The 18,437-nt window shown below is 47.1% G+C and overlaps 1 protein-coding gene across 2 annotated transcripts in view; it reads left to right on the plus strand.

Moving 5' to 3' along the window:
* RPS3 (ribosomal protein S3) overlaps nucleotides 1–11,730 on the plus strand; it is a 33,255-nt gene extending 21,525 nt beyond the window's left edge. Inside the window, exons 7-8 of one of the 2 annotated variants that reach the window (XR_004539873.1) lie at nucleotides 6,077–6,246; nucleotides 11,662–11,727. The gene's annotated coding sequence lies outside the window, so the exon portion shown is untranslated. Of the gene's footprint in view, nucleotides 1–6,076; nucleotides 6,247–11,661 lie in introns of both variants that reach the window. The other variant, XM_033948679.1, reaches the window with a different exon arrangement.
* The last annotated feature ends 6,707 nt before the right edge of the window (nucleotides 11,731–18,437 follow it).

An 18,437-nucleotide genomic window follows, 5' to 3' on the forward strand; every position in this document is an offset into this window, starting at 1 on the left:
CGCCTTCGCCGGATCAGACCTAGGTCCATCTAGTCCGGCGATCCGCACACGCGGAGGCCCAGTTAGGTGCTCCTTATTGGAGACCCAGATTTCCCGTATCCCCCGATGTGATTTGCAAGAAGGTATGAATCCAACTTGTGCTTGAAACCCAGAACAGTAGTCTCTGCCACAACCTCCTCTGGGAGAGCATTCCAAGCACCCACCACTCGTTGTGCGAAACAGAACTTCCCGACATTTGTCCTGAACCTGCTGCCGCTCAGTTTCAGGCTATGACCTCTTGTCCGTGTCACATCTGAAAATGTCAGTAATGCTGTTTCCTGGTCAATTTTGTCAAATCCTTTTAATATTTTAAAAGTCTCTAACAAATCTCCTCGCAGTCTTCTCTTTTCGAGGGTGAACAGTCCCAGTTTTCTGAGGCGTTCTTTGTAGCTAAAATTCTCCATACCTTTGACTAGTTTCGTGGCTCGCCTCTGCACCCTCTCCAGTAGAGTTATATCCTTCTTAAGGTATGGTGACCAGTGTTGGACACAGTATTCTAAGTGTGGTCTGACCATTGCTCTGTAAAGTGGCATTATGACGTCCTCCGATCTACTCGTGATCCCCTTCTTAATCATACCCAACATCCTGTTTGCTTTCTTCGCCGCCACCGCACATTGAGCCGATGGCTTTAGGGTTCTGTCTATCAGTACCCCCAAATCCCTTTCCTGTTCGGCTCCCTCTTTAAAGGAGGGGGGCCAACGGCGCGCAGCCGTTCGGCGCGCGGCAAAGGCGAGCGGCAAAGGCGCTCGCCTTAGCGAGAGCGCCTTTGCGAAGACGCCTTAAGAAAGAGCCGGGAAGCTAGGCCAATAAATTAATAATCCCAAATTGTAAGTCGTAATCTGTCATACACACACAGACGGTTGGCTGGTACGGAAGGAGGACAACTAATTGGCAAGAGGACTCACACAACTCACTGATATAGAGGACTCACACATAAAGCATAGGCAGCTCGGAGGAGGAACAGGTTATGAACACCCACGGAACCAAGAAGATAAGCTTTCCAGTCTTCTGCACCGGCTGCAGTATGTATGACTACCTCCCCTCAGGGACTACGGCATGCATTTGCAGTCGGTGCAGGGAGCTGGAAAGCCTGAAAAAGCAAGTCTGGTTGCTGGAAGGAAGGAACTGTGAAGGAACTAGAAGAACTTCTCATCAATAAAGAGGAAAAGCGCAAGCAAGAGTGGTTGCTTGTGGAGTCCAGCACCAGTGAAGTGATTGAAGAATTGGAGAGATACATCGAGGATGCCCACCAGCAGATTGTGGAGATCCCAGGGCTTGAGATCAGCAACCGAGCAACCCAGGAAGATGGAATAATAGATAAGGAAGGAAGCACCAATCCAATCGACGGGAAGGTAGAAACGGAGGCCGTATATGTTCACACACTCAGTAGAGATGATGGACCATCTGGAGATGAGCCACAGAAGAAGGTAGACAGGACTTACATCTGTTGTCCTTCCAGTAATGCCATTCATGACCAAGTCCAGGATTGCGTTTCCTCTGGTCGGTTCTCCCACCATTTGTTCAAGGAAGCAATCTCCTATCATTTCCAGGAATTTTGTCTCTCTGCCGCAGATTGATGTTGCCAGTTTCCAGTTTATCCCCGGAAAGTTGAAGTCCCCCATGATCGTTACATTTCCTGATTTACATCCACGGTTGATTTCCTCCATCATTTCTTTGTCTATTTCCTCAATCTGTCCCGGGGGTCGATAATAGAGGCCAATTTTTATGTCTGCTTCTTTATGTCTGGGAATCTTTATCCAGAGGGACTCTAGTTTACCCATTTGCTTCCGTATCCCCTTCGCTAATAGATTATATTTCTTCTTGAACGTACAGGGCAATACCTCCCCCTTTTTGCCCAATCCTATCTCTTCTGTATAGTTTATATCCTTTCAATGCCGTGTCCCATTCATTCTCTTCATTCCACAATGTTTCTGTTATTCCTATGATATCCAGTTGTTTTCTTTTTGCTAGCTCTTCCAGTTCTCCCATTTTATTTCTTAAGCTTCTGGCATTCGTGTATATACATTTAAGATCCTTTTGTGCTAATTTCCTGGATTTAGTGGTCCTCGCATCCATTTTAGTATCCATTTGATCTTTTTGAATGCCTCTTGTAGTCTCCTCTTGTTCTTGCCCTATATCTGTACGGTTGCTTGAAGTTTCCTTCTCAGTTTCATCCTGTTCTTGACCTATATCTGTGCTGTTGCTTGAAGTTTCCTCCTCAGGATATCCTGGTGTCCGGGCCATCGACTGGTTGTCGACTGTCGGCTCTCCCCTGATCTTTAGTTTAAAGCCTTTTCAATGAACTTCTTCATGTTCTCAGCCAGGACTTTCGCTCCCTGTTTGGTGAGGTGTAGGCCATCCTTTCTATAGTACCTGTTTCTTCCCCAGAACGTTGTCCAGTTTCGCACGAAGTCGAAGCCCTCCTCTTCGCACCATTTCCTCATCCAGGCGTTTACTGCTCTCAGTTCATCCTGTCTCATTACATCCGCTCTTGGTACCGGCAGGATTTCCGAGAAAGCCACCTTCACCTCCCTAACCTTCAGTTTCCTTCCAAGTGAACGGAGCTGGTCCTTCATTTCTTCCCTGTCGTATTTCCGTCCGCTAACATCGTTGGTGCCCACGTGAATAAGCACGGTAGTGTCGTTTCCTCCTGCGCCGTCTATGATGCTGGTGATCCTGCTGGCCACATCTTTCACTCTTGCACCGGGCAGGCAGGTGACCAATCTATCCTCTCTTCCTCCCGCAGTGTGGCTGTCTACATTTCTTATGATGGAATCCCCTACTATGATCCCAATCTTCCTTAGTTGGAGGTTCCTCGAGGGTCTTAAGTCCTTATCCATGATGTAAGTCCTGTCTACCTTCTTCTGTGGCTCATCTCCAGATGGTCCATCATCTCTACTGAGTGTGTGAACATATACGGCCTCCGTTTCTACCTTCCCGTCGATTGGATTGGTGCTTCCTTCCTTATCTATTATTCCATCTTCCTGGGTTGCTCGGTTGCTGATCTCAAGCCCTGGGATCTCCACAATCTGCTGGTGGGCATCCTTGATGTATCTCTCCAATTCTTCAATCACTTCACTGGTGCTGGACTCCACAAGCAACCACTCTTGCTTGCGCTTTTCCTCTTTATTGATGAGAAGTTCTTCTAGTTCCTTCACAGTTCCTTCCAGCAACCAGACTTGCTTTTTCAGGCTTTCCAGCTCCCTGTACCGACTGCAAATGTATGCCGTAGTCCCTGAGGGGAGGTAGTCATACATACTGCAGCCGGTGCAGAAGACTGGAAAGCTTATCTTCTTGGTTCCGTGGGTGTTCATAACCTGTTCCTCCTCCGAGCTGCCTATGCTTTATGTGTGAGTCCTCTATATCAGTGAGTTGTGTGAGTCCTCTTGCCAATTAGTTGTCCTCCTTCCGTACCAGCCAACCGTCTGTGTGTGTATGACAGATTACGACTTACAATTTGGGATTATTAATTTATTGGCCTAGCTTCCCGGCTCTTTCTTAAGGCGTCTTCGCAAAGGCGCTCTCGCTAAGGCGAGCGCCTTTGCCGCTCGCCTTCGCCGCGCGCCGAACGGCTGCGCGCCGTTGGCCCCCCTCCTTTAAAGAGGGAGCCGAGTTGCGCTGCTGGTGACGCACGGGGGGTGGGCGGAGCTAACTCTCGCCAACCCCACGCTGCCTGAAGTCGCCTTTACCTCCCCTTTCTGGCAAAAAAGAAAAAAAAACAAGAAACAACCTAACACCACCTCGCAGTGTTAAGCAGCTCCGGTGAGTGTTGCCTTCTTTCTCCGCGGCTCTCCTTTAAAGGGGGAGCCAAGTCGCGCTGCTGGTGACGTGCGGGGGGTGGGCGGAGCTAACTCTCGCCTTTACCTCCCCTTCCTGGCAAAAAAGAAAAAAAAAAAACAAGAAACAACCTAACACCACCTCGCAGTGTTAAGCAGCTCCGGTGAAGATACAAGCCCAGAAGTGTTGGCTTGGATGCTCTGGTAAAGCCATGGCTTTGGGAGGACAGCTGTATGCCTTCCCTCTGTGACCTATGATAGGCAGGGGTCTGCGAAGGATAAGGGATCATCAGGGACCGGTAGTCCTGGTGATGCTGGATTGGCCAAGACGGCCGTAGTGTTAGGATCTGGTCCATTTAAAGCAGGACCAGGGACTCGGACTACCTTGTCATATAGAATTGCTAACATAGGGCCCTATTGTCCTGGAAAATCTGAAACGCTTTGGTCGTAAGGCATGGCTCTTGAGCAAGCAGCATTAGTGCACAGAGGCTATGGTTATTGCCACTCTCTTGAGGTCCAAGAAGCAGACAATGCTGTCGGTCTAGCTGGTGTGTGCAAAAGAAAAAGGACCTGGCTACGTCCCCAGTTGCAGTGGTGCTAGCATTTCTTCAAGAAGGTCTTGTAAAGGCCTAGCAGTGGGCTTCTTCAAAGTACAAATCATGGGTCTCTTGTGCTTCAGACCTTGGACCAACAAAGGAACATTGACCTCTCATCCAGTTGTATCCAATCTTTTGAAGGGCGCGTTGAATGGCCACCCGGATGGTCTCGGGACTCAAGGATCTACCATATGAAAAACGGCTTGACAAATTACAGCTATACTCGCTCGAGGAGCGCAGAGAGAGGGGAGACATGATCGAGACGTTCAAGTATCTTACGGGCCGCATCGAGGCGGAGGAAGATATCTTCTTTTTCAAGGGTCCCACGACAACAAGAGGGCATCCGTTGAAAATCAGGGGCGGGAAACTACGAGGTGACACCAGGAAATTCTTTTTCACTGAAAGAGTGGTTGATCGCTGGAATAGTCTTCCACTACAGGTGATTGAGGCCAGCAGCGTGCCTGATTTTAAGGCAAAATGGGATCGGCACATGGGATCTATTCACAGGGCAAAGGTAGGGGAGGGACATTAAGGTGGGCAGACTGGATGGGCCGTGGGCCCTTATCTGCCGTCTATTTCTATGTTTCTATGTTATATCTGCATCCGCCAATATGCCTTTCTAGAATGGAATCTGAATCGTGTCCTGCAACTCTAGCCAGAGCTCCATATGAGCCACTGGAGAAGGCGTTGACAATGGATGTCATTCTTAAAGCAGCATTTTTGGTGGCTATCACATATGCACGATGGGTATTGGAACTGCAGGCTCTACCCTGCAGGGAACCTTTTCTCAGAATATCGGAGACTGAAATAGTACTCTGTACTGTCCAGTTTTCATGTCATCCAGGAGGTCCAGTTGCCAGGATCCAAGAAGATGGACAAGATCATGAAACTGCTAGATGTGCGCAGATTATTGCTGCATTGTCTGTCAGATCATTTTTTTTGTGTTAATGGGCACTACCCGCCAGAGACAGCCAACTTCAAAGGCAACCATATTTAGATGGTTTCGAAGGGCCATTTCATCGGCTTATATCAGGAACAGTACAATACCTCCAACTTCCCTGAAGGCCCAGTCCACTAGGAGTGTGGCTTTCTCTTGAATGGAGTCCGAGGCATTGTCCATGGAAGAGATTTGTAGAGCGGCCACGTTGTTCTCTCCATACTTTTACAAAATTTTACAGGGTGGATGTAGTGGTAAAATTGTATACTGCTTTCGGAGCTTAAGTTCTGTCTCAGACTCGTCTGTCCCACCCTAGGTTCCAGGGACTGCCACTGGTTCAACAAGTTCCTATTGAACTAGAAGGGAAAATTATATACCTACCTTCTTAATCTTCTTTCTAGGAGATAGGAATGTCGGTTTTGAAGCCCACCCTGTCAGATGACTTCTAGTCTTGTCTTTCTGCCTCGGACTTGTTTGTAGCACCAGAGTTAGCTGCTTCCATTGGCCTGTAGCAAGATAAGAGAGGCTTACCTATCTCGAGAAAACGAGGGGTATCTGATAGAACCATGTAAGTGTTAATGCAGGTTGCACTCAAGTAAATAGCCTGTATTCTGCCTAATTATGGGTTATAAAGTGTTCATCATTGTTAATGTTGTTTGTTGTGTTATGAGCAGACTTGTTTTTCGAGGAGAGTCCCCATGCCTCTCCCTCTTATGTTTTTTCTCCAGGGCTGACCACCTGCTTTGATACAAACTGAGGAATAGAGGACAGCCCAGGGAGAAGGGAGGCGGACCAGAAAAATACAAATGAGGCTTTCTACACACACCCTGCGGATGAAGGTGCATAAACCCATTGGTTCAAGATTGACGTTCTATCTCCTAGAAAGAAGATTAAAATGGTAGGTACATAATCCTCCCATAAACCCCAAAGCAGTGATTATTCCTCCTGGGCATCTCTTGAAGCAGAATGTTCTTCAATTTTTTGTTCCCTTATAGGTTTGCTTTGCCCCTTAATTTTAGCCAACAGGCTTTTTGCAGATAGAAACATCAAAATAAAAATTTACTGAACAGTTTTAATAAAGTAAGTGTTTTGTATAATGGCATGTCTCTTGCTTTTAGTTTTTGTAACATTTTTGTAGCATCTTGAAATGATCCTAAAAGAAAGGGATTTAAAAAAGGCCAAATGATTATAGGTTTAATGGTGAAATGGGACCAAGGGAAATGGCCCCTAATGAGGAAAACAGGGATGCAAACAACTATCAGCAAGTTAGATAAGAACATAAGAATAGCCTTACTGGGTCAGACCAATGGTTGATCAAACCCAGAAGCCCGTTCTCACGGTGGCCATCCAGGTCACTAGTACCTGGCCAAAACCCAAAGAGTAGCAACATTCCAGCATCTCAAAGAAGAGCAAGATTCCGGAACCCCAATGACAGCAACATTCCAGAGCTGAGATTGTGATGTCATAATGCCTCATTCCACAGAGCCTCAGAGCCAACCTTAGCAGTGATGTCACAATGGCTTGATTGTCTTATGCTTGGCACACGTTGGAACATAAGAATAGCCTTACTGGGTCAGACCAAAGGTCCATCAAGCCCAGTAGCCCGTTCTCACGGTGGCCAATCCAGGTCACTAGTACCTGGCCAAAACCCAAAGAGTAGCAACATTCCATGCTTCTGATCCAGGGCAAGCAGTGACTTCTCCCAAGACTTTCTCAATAACAGACTCTAGACTTTTCCTCCAGGAAATTGTTCAAACTCTTCTTTAAACCAGCTACGCTATTCACTCTTACTACAACATCTGGCAATGCATTCCAGAGCTTAACTATTCTTTGAATGAAAAAATATTTCCTCCTTTTGGTTTTAAAATTATTTCCCTGTAACTCTAGCCAGAGCTCCCCTAGTCTTTGTAATTTTTGACAGCGTGAAAAATTGATCCACTTGTACCTGTTCTACTCCACTCAGGATTTTGGAAAAGAGATGGCTGAGGGGAGATATGATTGAAGTCATATCTCCCCTCAGCCATCTCTTTTCCAAGCTGAAAAGCCCTAACCTTTTTAGCATTTCCTCATACGAAAGGAGTTCCATCCCCTTTATCATCTTGATTGCAGTTCTTTGAACCTTTTCTAGTGCCGCTATATCTTTCTTGAACGTAATACTCCAGATGAGGTCGCACCATGGAGCGATGATACAGAAGCATTATAACATTCTTAGTCTTGTTAACCATCCCTTTTTAAATTATTCCTAGCATCCTGTTTGCTTTTTTGGCCGCCGCCACACATTGGGTGGAAGGTTTTATCATATTGTTTACGATGACACCCAGATCCTTTTCTTGGGCGCTAACCCTCAAGGTGGACCCCTAGCATCCAGAAACTGATTCAGGTTATTCTTCCCAATGGGCATCACTTTGCATTTGTCCACATTAAATTTCATCTGCCATTTGGATGCCCAGTTTTCCAATTTCCTTAGGTCTGCCTGCAATTTTTCACAAGCCGCATGCGTTTTAACAACTTTGAAAAGTTTAGTGTCATCTGCAAATTTAATCACCTCGCTCGTCATCCCAATTTACAAATCATTTATAAATAAGTTAAATAGCATCGGTCCCAGTACAGACCCCTGAGGCATTCCACTGTTTACTCCCCTCCATTGAGAAGAATGACCATTTAACCCTACCCTTTGTTTTCTACTTGATAACCATTTCCTAATCCACAACTGAACTTGGCCACCTATCTTTAATTTTCTCAGGAGCCTCTCAAGAGGAATTTTATCAAAAACTTTCTGAAAATCTAGATATACTACATCAGCTGGAACTGTGAGCAACTGGTTGAAATGACAAGATATGCTGTTTTTTTATGATGGCTTTCAGAAACTTTTGCAATGTTTGCAGAAATGTGTTGCCACTGTAGAAAAGTTAAAAAAAAAATTCATTACATTATCTTCATTTAAATTAAACTTATGATGGAAGAGGCATTACATTTCATTCAATCCTTGCAGAATTATTCAGAGTGATTACCGTATTTTCACGCATATAACGCGCGCGTTATACGCGTTTTTACCTACCGCGCATACCCCTCGCGCGCTATATGCGTGAGCGCGGTATACAAAAGTTTTAAAACATAGTTCCCACCCCGCCCGACGCCCGATTCACCCTCCCAGCAGGACCACTCGCACCCCCACCCCGAACGACCACTCGCACGCGCTCCCACCCGCACCCGCATCCACGATCGGAGCAAGAGGGAGCCCAAGCCCTCTTGCCCGGCCGACTCCCCGACGTCCGATACATCCCCCCCCCCCCCGGCAGGACCACTCGCACCCCCACCCCGAACGACCGCTCGCACGCGCTCCCACCCGCACCCGCATCCACGATCGGAGCAAGAGGGAGCCCAAGCCCTCTTGCCCCCGCCGACTCCCCGACGTCCGATACATCCCCCCCCCCCGGCAGGACCACTCGCACCCCCACCCCGAAGGACCGCTGACTTCCCGACAATATCGGGCCAGAAGGGAGCCCAAACCCTCCTGGCCACGGCGACCCCCTAACCCCACCCCGCACTACATTACGGGCAGGAGGGATCCCAGGCCCTCCTGCCCTCGACGCAAACCCCCCTCCCCCCCAACGACCGTCCCCCCCCAAGAACCTCCGACCGCCCCCCAGCCGACCCGCGATCCCCCTGGCGACCCCCACGACCCCCCCACCCCCCTTCCCCGTACCTTTGGTAGTTGGCCGGACAGACGGGAGCCAAACCCGCCTGTCCGGCAGGCAGCCAACGAAGGAATGAGGCCGGATTGGCCCATCCATCCTAAAGCTCCGCCTACTGGTGGGGCCTAAGGCGCGTGGGCCAATCAGAATAGGCCCTGGAGCCTTAGGTCCCACCTGGGGGCGCGGCCTGAGGCACATGGGCCCAACCCGACCATGTGCCTCAGGCCGCGCCCCCAGGTGGGACCTAAGGCTCCAGGGCCTATTCTGATTGGCCCACGCGCCTTAGGCCCCACCAGTAGGCGGAGCTTTAGGATGGATGGGCCAATCCGGCCTCATTCCTTCGTTGGCTGCCTGCCGGACAGGCGGGTTTGGCTCCCGTCTGTCCGGCCAACTACCAAAGGTACGGGGAAGGGGGGTGGGGGGGTCGTGGGGGTCGCCAGGGGGGTCGCGGGTCGGCTGGGGGGGCGGTCGGAGGTTCTTGGGGGGGGCGGTCGTTGGGGGGGAGGGGGGTTTGCGTCGAGGGCAGGAGGGCCTGGGATCCCTCCTGCCCGTAATGTAGTGCGGGGTGGGGTTAGGGGGTCGCCGTGGCCAGGAGGGTTTGGGCTCCCTTCTGGCCCAACTACCAAAGGTACGGGGAAGGGGGGTCGTGGGGGTCGCCAGGGTGGTCGCGGGTCGGCTGGGGGGGCGGTCGTTGGGGGGAGGGGGGGTTGCGTCGAGGGCAGGAGGGCCTGGGATCCCTCCTGCCCGTAATGTAGTGCGGGGTGGGGTTAGGGGGTCGCCGTGGCCAGGAGGATTTGGGCTCCCTCCTGGCCCGATATTGTTGGGGAATCGGCGGTCCTTCGGGGGGAGGGATGTATCGGACGTCGGGGGGGGGGCATCAGGCTTTCAGGATGGGGACAGACCTTCAAGGGGGGACAGTGCACGGAAGTCAGGGGGGGTGAACGGAGAGTCGGGACAGCGCACGGAAAGTCAGGGCAGTGCACGGAAGTCAGGGGGGGGTGAACGGAGAGTCGGGACAGCGCACGGAAAGTCGGGGCAGTGCACGGAAGTCAGGGGGGGGGTGAACGGAGAGTCGGGACAGCGCACGGAGAGGCGGGGCAGTGCACGGAAGTCAGGGGGGTGAACGGAGAGTCGGGCAGCATGCGCGGTATAATCGTGAGCGCGTTATATCAAAGTTTTTGTGCTTATCATCGTGATTTCTGCGCGCTATACACGTGTGCGCGTTTTATACGGGTGCGTGTTATTTGCGTGAAAATACGGTATAAAAGCATAGCATTGTAAAGATTTGTAGAAAGAGGTTTGCTGCATTAGGAGACCCCTCATCTAAATAGCAGGTGACATTTATAATATACTGCGTTTTTAATTAGGAGTCGCTGCCCAAGAATAAGATCTTGGAGTCATTGTGGGTAATAATGTTAAAATTGTTGGCCCATTGTGATACAGCTACCAAAAAAAATCAAAATAGAATGTAGAAGATTTGTAAAGAAATGGAGAACAAAACAGAAAATATTCTGCTTCTTCATCTTCTGTTCCAACCGCGTCTTTTAGTATCGTGTACAGATTATTCACTCTACCTCAAAAAGGATACAGCAGAGCTAGAATTAAGGGGTGTAGCAACATCCGACCTTGTGAACAAAGGCTAAACTGGTTAGGGATGTTTAGGAAGAGGAAAGGTTAAATACAACTTCGTTCGAACTTTAAAGCAAGAGGCCATTCCATTAAACATGATCAGCAACTTGAAAGCAAAAGAGTTTACACTTCTCCCTTGGTATTCACGGAGGATAGGGGCAGAGCCGGATCGCGAATTGAGAAAAACCGTGAATATCTTCTCGTCCGGCTCTGACCCACCCCCGCCTTCCCCCTGGCATCCCACCCTTACCTGGTGGTCTAGCAGGCTTTCGGGGCAGGAGCGATCTTCCTACGCTCCTGCCCCGTGCAGATCGCCAATAGGAAATGACTGCAGTGAATTCCCGTAGTCTCTCGAGACTACAACGGGAGCTCACGGCAGCCATTTCCTATTGCCAATCTTCACGGGGCAGGCGCTCCTTCCCCGAAAGCTTGCTAGACCACCAGGGGATGCCAGGAGGAAGGCTGGAAAGAGGTGGGAATGTGGTAAAATAGGGTCCCCCCATAAAAAAAAAAAAAATTGCGAAAATGTGGAAACTGCGAATGGGGAGGGGGAAGTGTATTTTTTCACACTGTGCAAATTAAACTAGAATTTGGTGCCAGTTTAGGTGACTAACATAGTTCAAGAAATTTAGACAAATTGAAAGAAAAGGCAATAAAACTTACCCCCCTGTTCTACGAAACCGCGCTAGTGGTTTTTAGCACAGAGAGCTGTGCTACTCAAGATGCTCATTGAGTTCCTTTGAGTGTCGGGAGCAGCGCGGGCCATTCAGCGCGGCTCCCCGTGCTAGAAACTGTTAGCGCAGTTTTGTAGAAGAGGGGGTTAATTTTGGGAGAGATTTATCCCTGGAAAGAGATGTTTTGAGATGGTCTATAACGTATAACTATTTTAGTTCATTGTTGAATTACTCTGAAAAAACAATGAATCAGATTTCTAACACATACTTTAATGCCTGTCGTTTGACTTCTGTTTTCTTTCATCTTTGTTGCAGGATACTGAATCTGGGAGCGAGATATCTGGACGCTGTGTACAATTAATAAAAAAATCAAAAGAAAAACCATGTGTGGCTGTTATTGGATCAGATTCTTTAGGCTGCTGCTTTCTTTCAGGGTGGTGTATTCTTTTTTTTTTAATTTCTTTATTTATTTTATAACTTACATCAAGTGTACAGTAAATATCAAACAATTATAGTACAACATCACTTGAAAATCTACAATATCATACAACAAGAAGATTTTACCCCCACCCCCCTCCCAAATTCATATACAACTAAAATATACCAAATGAAAATAATCTTATGTCATTCATAAATATATTATTAGTGGAAAACCAAGAATCCCCCTCCCCACCCCAAATCCACATGAGTATTAAAATTGGGAAAAGTGTAAATTATTCATTATAATACTTTTAATAATGGTCTCCACACATCCTTAAATTTATTCAATGTATTCAAATGGATTTTTCTGATTATTCGTGCATACATACCAGTTATACTGGAGTTTGGTTTATTGTGCTTTACAGTAGTATGTACCTTTAGTACTTTTTTTGGTTTATACTACTTCGTTAACCATAAATGATTAGAACAGAGATATAAACACTCAGAAAGCTTTTGTGTTTTTAGTAAATCATTAATTATTTTCTTGAAGATCATCTTGCCGTGAAATACACTTTGACCATAGTCCAAAAAGTTCATATGGCCCTGGTTGTTCATGACTCAGAGCTTATGTTTTGTTGCTTTTAATGCAAGTTCATTCATCTTATCTTGTTTAATATAATCGGTCTTGATTTCTGCCCTGTCTCATCAGTCATGGGCTCTGGAACATGCATGCACAGAACACATCAGTTCAACTTAAATCCCCAGCTAACACGGAGTAAAACAAAATGTCTTTTTACATTTAATAAAAACAGGTACTTTGACATGGTAATTAAACCCTAAAATAAACTATTAGAAACATAGAACATGACGGCAGAAAAGGGCCACGGCCCATCTAGTCTGCCCACACTAATGGCCCACCCCCTAACTTCCTCCATGAAGAGATCTCGCATGCCAATCCCATCTTTTCTTAAAATCTGGCACGCTGCTGGCCTCAATTACCTGTTGTGGAAGATTATTCCAGCGATCAACCACCCTTTCGGTGAAGAAATATTTTCTGGTGTCACCATGAAATTTCCCACCCCTGTACTAAAGTCGGGCCTTACCAATCAGGAGCTGCGTGTCAAAGCAGCTCCTGATTGGTGAGGCCCGACTTCAGTACAGGAAGAGGCGGTTGGAGCATACAGTAAGTGATTTCCTTCACTCGCTGGCGTTCTGGCTGCCCTCACCTCTCTCCCGTGACTAAAAACCGTATTTGCGGTTTTTCGAAATTCGCAGGGGTTCCTGGAACGTAAACCCTGTGAATTTGGGGGGGAGTACTGAGAAAAGAGAGCTTACATCTGAGGGGGCGGGGGGGGTCCAAAAGAGAGTCAAAGAAAGGGCGAGAGTCTTCATTGGCTCCCAGTTTATCTTGGAATTCAATTTAAATGTGCCTGCATCTCTCAAAAATTTACATGGCATTTTTATTCCCCTCATTCCCTTATGTAACGTTTACAAATTTTCCTTTGCAAGAGGCATCCAACAATTCAAACTCTACCTTCCTTCTAGAAAAGGAATTAAAGGAGTTAAGATCTTCAGTCAATCTTTGGCTTTTAAACTTTCTCAACTATGGAATGAACTCCCCTTAATTCTGAGGAGTCCCAGTTTTTTCAATTTTTCCGTAAATTTCTAAAAAATTTTCTTTTTGCCAAACATTTTGAAAACTAATCTCTTTGAAACTTTTGTTATTACTTTCTTTAGTTTTTATCTAATTGTAAACCGAGTCGACTTCCTTAGGTTGACGACCAAGTATATAAAGTTAAGCTTTAGTTTAGTTTAGTTTCTAACACATTCCTGTATTTACTTTTGCTTCAGTCAAAGAACATAAGATTTGCCGCTGCTGGGTCAGACTAGTGGTCCATCGTGCCCAGCGGTCCGCTCATGCAGTGGCCCTTAGGCCAAGACCAATGCCCTATTTGAGTCTAGCCTTACCTGCATAGGTTCTGTTCCAGTAGGAACTTATCCAACCTTTTCTAGAATCCCTGAAGGTTGTCAATATAAAAAATATCAATGTCTCCTGTCATTTCAAGCTGCAATATGGGATAAAGTTCTGATTTCTAGCGACCTCGTATCAGCATTTTAGGAGACAATTGAAAATGTATTTGTTTACAAGATTCTTAGGAAATTAATGTATTACATTCAGCTGTATATGTGCATTTTTAAAAATTCTGTTTTCTAAACAGCATAGAACTTAATAGTATTGTATAGAAATAAATTGTTGTTATTTGGTTTGTTTGATCTGTTGTCTTCTGATTGACAGATATATGTACACTTCCCCCTCCGTATTCGCAGGGGTTAGGGGCAGAGCCGGCCCGCGAATATGGAAACCCCGTGAATACTGCCCCTAACCCCCACTTCCCCCTGCTATTTTAAGCCCTGTAAGCCCCCCCCCTTAAGTCTTACCTGATGGTCTAGCGGGTTTTCAGGCAGGAGCGATCTTCCCACGCTCTTGCCCCGTGCAGATCGCTCACAGGAAATGGCTGCCTTGAGCTCCCAGAGTCTCGAGCCATTTCCTGTGAGTGATCTGTATGGGGCAGGAGCGTGGGAAGATCGCTTCAGCCTGAAAACCCGCTAGACCACCAGGTAAGGGTTAAGGGGGGGCTTGCAGAGCTTAAAATAGCCCAAAAAATGAAAGTAAATTTTTTAATTAAAAACTGTGAAGCCATAGATACGGAATTTGTGAATACAGAGGGGGAAGTGTATTCCTTTGCAGGGTCCCCTTCTCAGAGATAGCCTGTCTGGTTTCTAATTCATCCCAACCAACTACAGTGCATTCTCGCCATTTACTGGGGCTAGGCTCCTAGAAAACTCTGAAAATACGAATCATTGGTCTTGGGAAAAGGGGGGTTAGTTTCCTGTGTGACCCCTGCTTCTCATGCATTTTTGCTGCCCATCACCATAAAATCATCATTTCATGCACCCTTGTAAAGAACATCTTATTTATATTCTGCATTTTATAAATGTATTTTATATACTATTTTTTTAAAAAAAAAAAAATCTTTTGCTGTAACAATATTCCTGCACAGTTCTGTGACTATTTTCTTCCACATGGGAACACACACTGCATGGCCATAAATAAGTGAAAATACCTGTGACTAGTGGAAATGGATTAAACTTATTTTAAGCAAACAAGTGGATTTGTGAATATTGAGCACATGGATAATGAGAATGCTCTGTAATCTCATCAGACCACCATCCTGTGTACTTATACTGACCACCAGGGGTCAGAGCTGCTTCTGTGCATCTCACAAGGGCATTTGGCTAAAGCGGGGGGTAGGCCTTGAACAGCACAATGTCAGGCTGACATAGGTATGTCTGTCCATCAGAGTGTTCTCCAGTTTTGCTCTGCCCACAGAAACTTTGCTGGCCTGTTACCATATGGGATTCCGACTTTAATCCTAACACGGCTGTTTATAACAGGACTGCTGAATTTTGGATTTGCTTTATAGCATTGAGCAATATTCCAGTTAGGTCACTGTAAATGTGACTACAGAATTATATGGCGCAGGACCTGCTTACATTGGAAAATTGGTCCTCAGCCTGGCAGCTAGGCTTCAATGCTAAGAAATGTAAGGTCATGCACCTCGGAAGCGGAAATCCATGCAGGACGTACTTCTTGAACGGAGAAACTTTAACTAGGACTTCAGCAGAATGAGATTTAGGAGTAATCATCAGTGCAGACATGAAAACTGCCAATCAAGTGGAGAAGGCTTCATCTAAGGCAAGGCAGATATTGGGTTGTATCAATAGAAGTTTCGTCAGCCGAAAGCCTGAAGTCATAATGCCGTTGTACAGGGCCATGGTGAGACCTCATCTGGAGTACTGTGTGCAATTCTGGAGGCCACATTACAGTAAAGATGTGCGCAGAATTGAATCGGTTCAGCGGACGGCCACCAGGATGATCTCGGGGCTCAAGAGTCTCTCGTATGAAGAGAGACTGAACAAATTGCAGCTCTACACTCGAGGAACGTAGGGAGAGGGGAGACATGATCGAAACATTTAAGTACCTCACGGGATGTGTCAAAGTGGAAGATTATATTTTCTTTCGCAAGAGACCCTCGGCCACAAGAGGGCACCCGCTCAAACTCAGGGGCGGAAAATTTCATGGCGACACCAGAAAGTATTTCTTCACAGAGAGAGTGGTTGATCATTGGAACAAGCTTCCAGTGCAGGTGATCAAGGCAGACAGCGTGCCAGACTTTAAGAATAAATGGGATACCCATGTGGGATCCCTACGAGGGTCAAGATAAGGAAATTGGGTCATTAGGGCATAGACAGGGGGTGGGTAAGCAGAGTGGGCAGACTTGATGGGCTGTAGCCCTTTTCTGCCGTCATCTTCTATGTTTCTATCCTGTTTTTAGCTCGCCTGTCCCTTTGTCCCTATGCACAGCTTCAGGACACTGAAATGTCCCATTTTCAGAAGGAGCGGGACAGGCGAGCTAAAAACGGGCCACCACCGACTATTTCTCCAAGCCACTGCTGCACTAACATATTCGTGCAGTGACTGCACAAGCTTCCCCCCCCCCACCCCCAACATCAATTCTGATGTCAGAGAGGAAGTTCTTAGCTAGCCAATCACTGCCTGGCTGGCCCGGAACTTCCTCTGATGGGGAGGGTGGAGGCTTCTTTAGTCGCTGCACAAATATGATGTTAGTGCGGTGGAGGCTTGCAGAAATAGCCTCTTTGCCCTTGCTTTTGCTCTACACAGCTTAATTATATCTTTTGGAGAGATTTGTTTTTCTCTGACAGCCATTTCTCCTATTGGGTTATTTTTGGTGTAATTTCCTCTTCCTGGTGCATCCTGGGATGTACTGGGAGGGCCTAGGATTCTGATTGGTTCAGTTGCCTAAGGCCCCTCCCATAGGAGACACCTGAGCCAATTAGGGCCTTGGGCCCCTTTCCAGTGCGTCCCAGGACATACCAGGAAGAGGAATGTTTGAGTACCTGATTTGTAGCCCGTTCTGGGCTCCTTTGGGAGGATGGGCTAAATCAATGAATAAGTAAGTGAGCGTCCCTTGTTGTTTGAAGTGGGGGTGGGGGTGGGGAGGCTGGGTGGCTAAACAGAAGGGAGTGGACATCCCTCCTGTCAATCTTCATGGGGGAGGAGGGCCCTAACTTGGTTCTTTTTTTTATTTTTTTAATGGGCATAGATGTGCATGTGTAATACACATACATCTGTGCTTATTGAAGACAAAAACCACCTCTTACCGCCTGAGCAGCAGGGGGCTGCTTCAGGGCTTCCCCTGCTGACTCTGCACATGTCAGTTGCTTTCTCCAATGACTGATCAGATGGGGTTAGGGTGGGCATCCACAAACCTTTGCAGGTGAACTATCGCCGTTTTCATATTGGACAATTTAGCAGCACCACAGCGACCCACAGGATTTTACGTAACGGGGGGTTTGGAGCATCTATGCCCCTTAGGCCTTGCCAACATTGCTGGTAACCCATAATATTGGTGTAGTCAGCTTCCACTACCACCTGCTGCTTCCTTCCATGCCAGCAGAAGGTGCTTCGCCAGCCATCCTTTGATTGGAGGAAAACTTTGTGATTAATCCTACCTGTCCCAAAGAGTCTGATTTCATTACATCGACGTAGACCCTCCTGTGTTTCTTCCCAAGTCCATGCAGTGTCGTAGCAAGGGGGAAAGGTGCCCCTTCCCCACTCTGCTGCGTGCAGGCTGCTTCCCTTCCCCAGTACCTCTGTTCCTGGCACAAGCAGCAACCCTCGAGCTACTGTCAGGCAGGCATCAGCTCTTCCTCTCATGTTACTTCCTAGGCACGGGTCCAGGAAGTGACATCGCAGGAAGAGCCGATGCTGGTGAATGCTGTCCTAAAACTATGCTATGCCATGTAATATTTTCTACAAATGCTGCAAATTCTTCTAAGCTATCTGCCAAAAATGCCTTTCACTAATTTTGTCCTTTTCTATATTGTGAATGTACCTTTGTAACCCGTTCTGGGCTCCTTTGGGAGGATGGGCTAAATAAATAAATAAATAAATGTTAGAGGTACAAGGGAAGCGGTGCGCACCTGTGGCAGTGGGGGATGGGGAGGGAGTGGAAGGAAGCTAAGAGGACAGGTGCCTGCGCCCTCACCAAGATGGCGTCCGGGAAGGATGCCTCCTCTCCCCCCCCCCCCTACTATGCCACTGAATCCATGGGAAAATTCAGACAAATTCCATGTACAGTATGTCCCTGAAATTCGCGGAACCCCCACGAAATTCCAGGAACCTCTGTGAATTTCAAAAAACCACCTGTGAAAAGGCAGGAGAGGGCAGCTGGAGCACCAGCGGGTGAAGAAAATCAGTCGCGGTCTGCTCTGACCGCCTTTTCCTATAATAAAGTTGGGCTACACCAATCAGGAGCTGCTGTGGCACACAGCTCCTGATTGGTGTAGCCCGACTTTACTACAGGAAGAGGCAATCGGAGCAGACCACGAATGAGTGAGTTTGCGAATTCGCGGGGGAACACTATTGTATAAGGCAGGTTCTCTTACCAAATGAAAGCACATACACAACTGAATAGCAATGCAATAATACACTTCCATTAAACACAAGTTTTCATTTTTTTTTTCTTAAAAAAGTTTATTGCAAAATCTCTAAAAACAATTATTTTACTTACAAAACTTCCCCTCAA

This window comes from Geotrypetes seraphini, chromosome 6 (assembly GCF_902459505.1).
Source record: "Geotrypetes seraphini chromosome 6, aGeoSer1.1, whole genome shotgun sequence".
Lineage (NCBI taxonomy): Eukaryota > Metazoa > Chordata > Amphibia > Gymnophiona > Dermophiidae > Geotrypetes > Geotrypetes seraphini.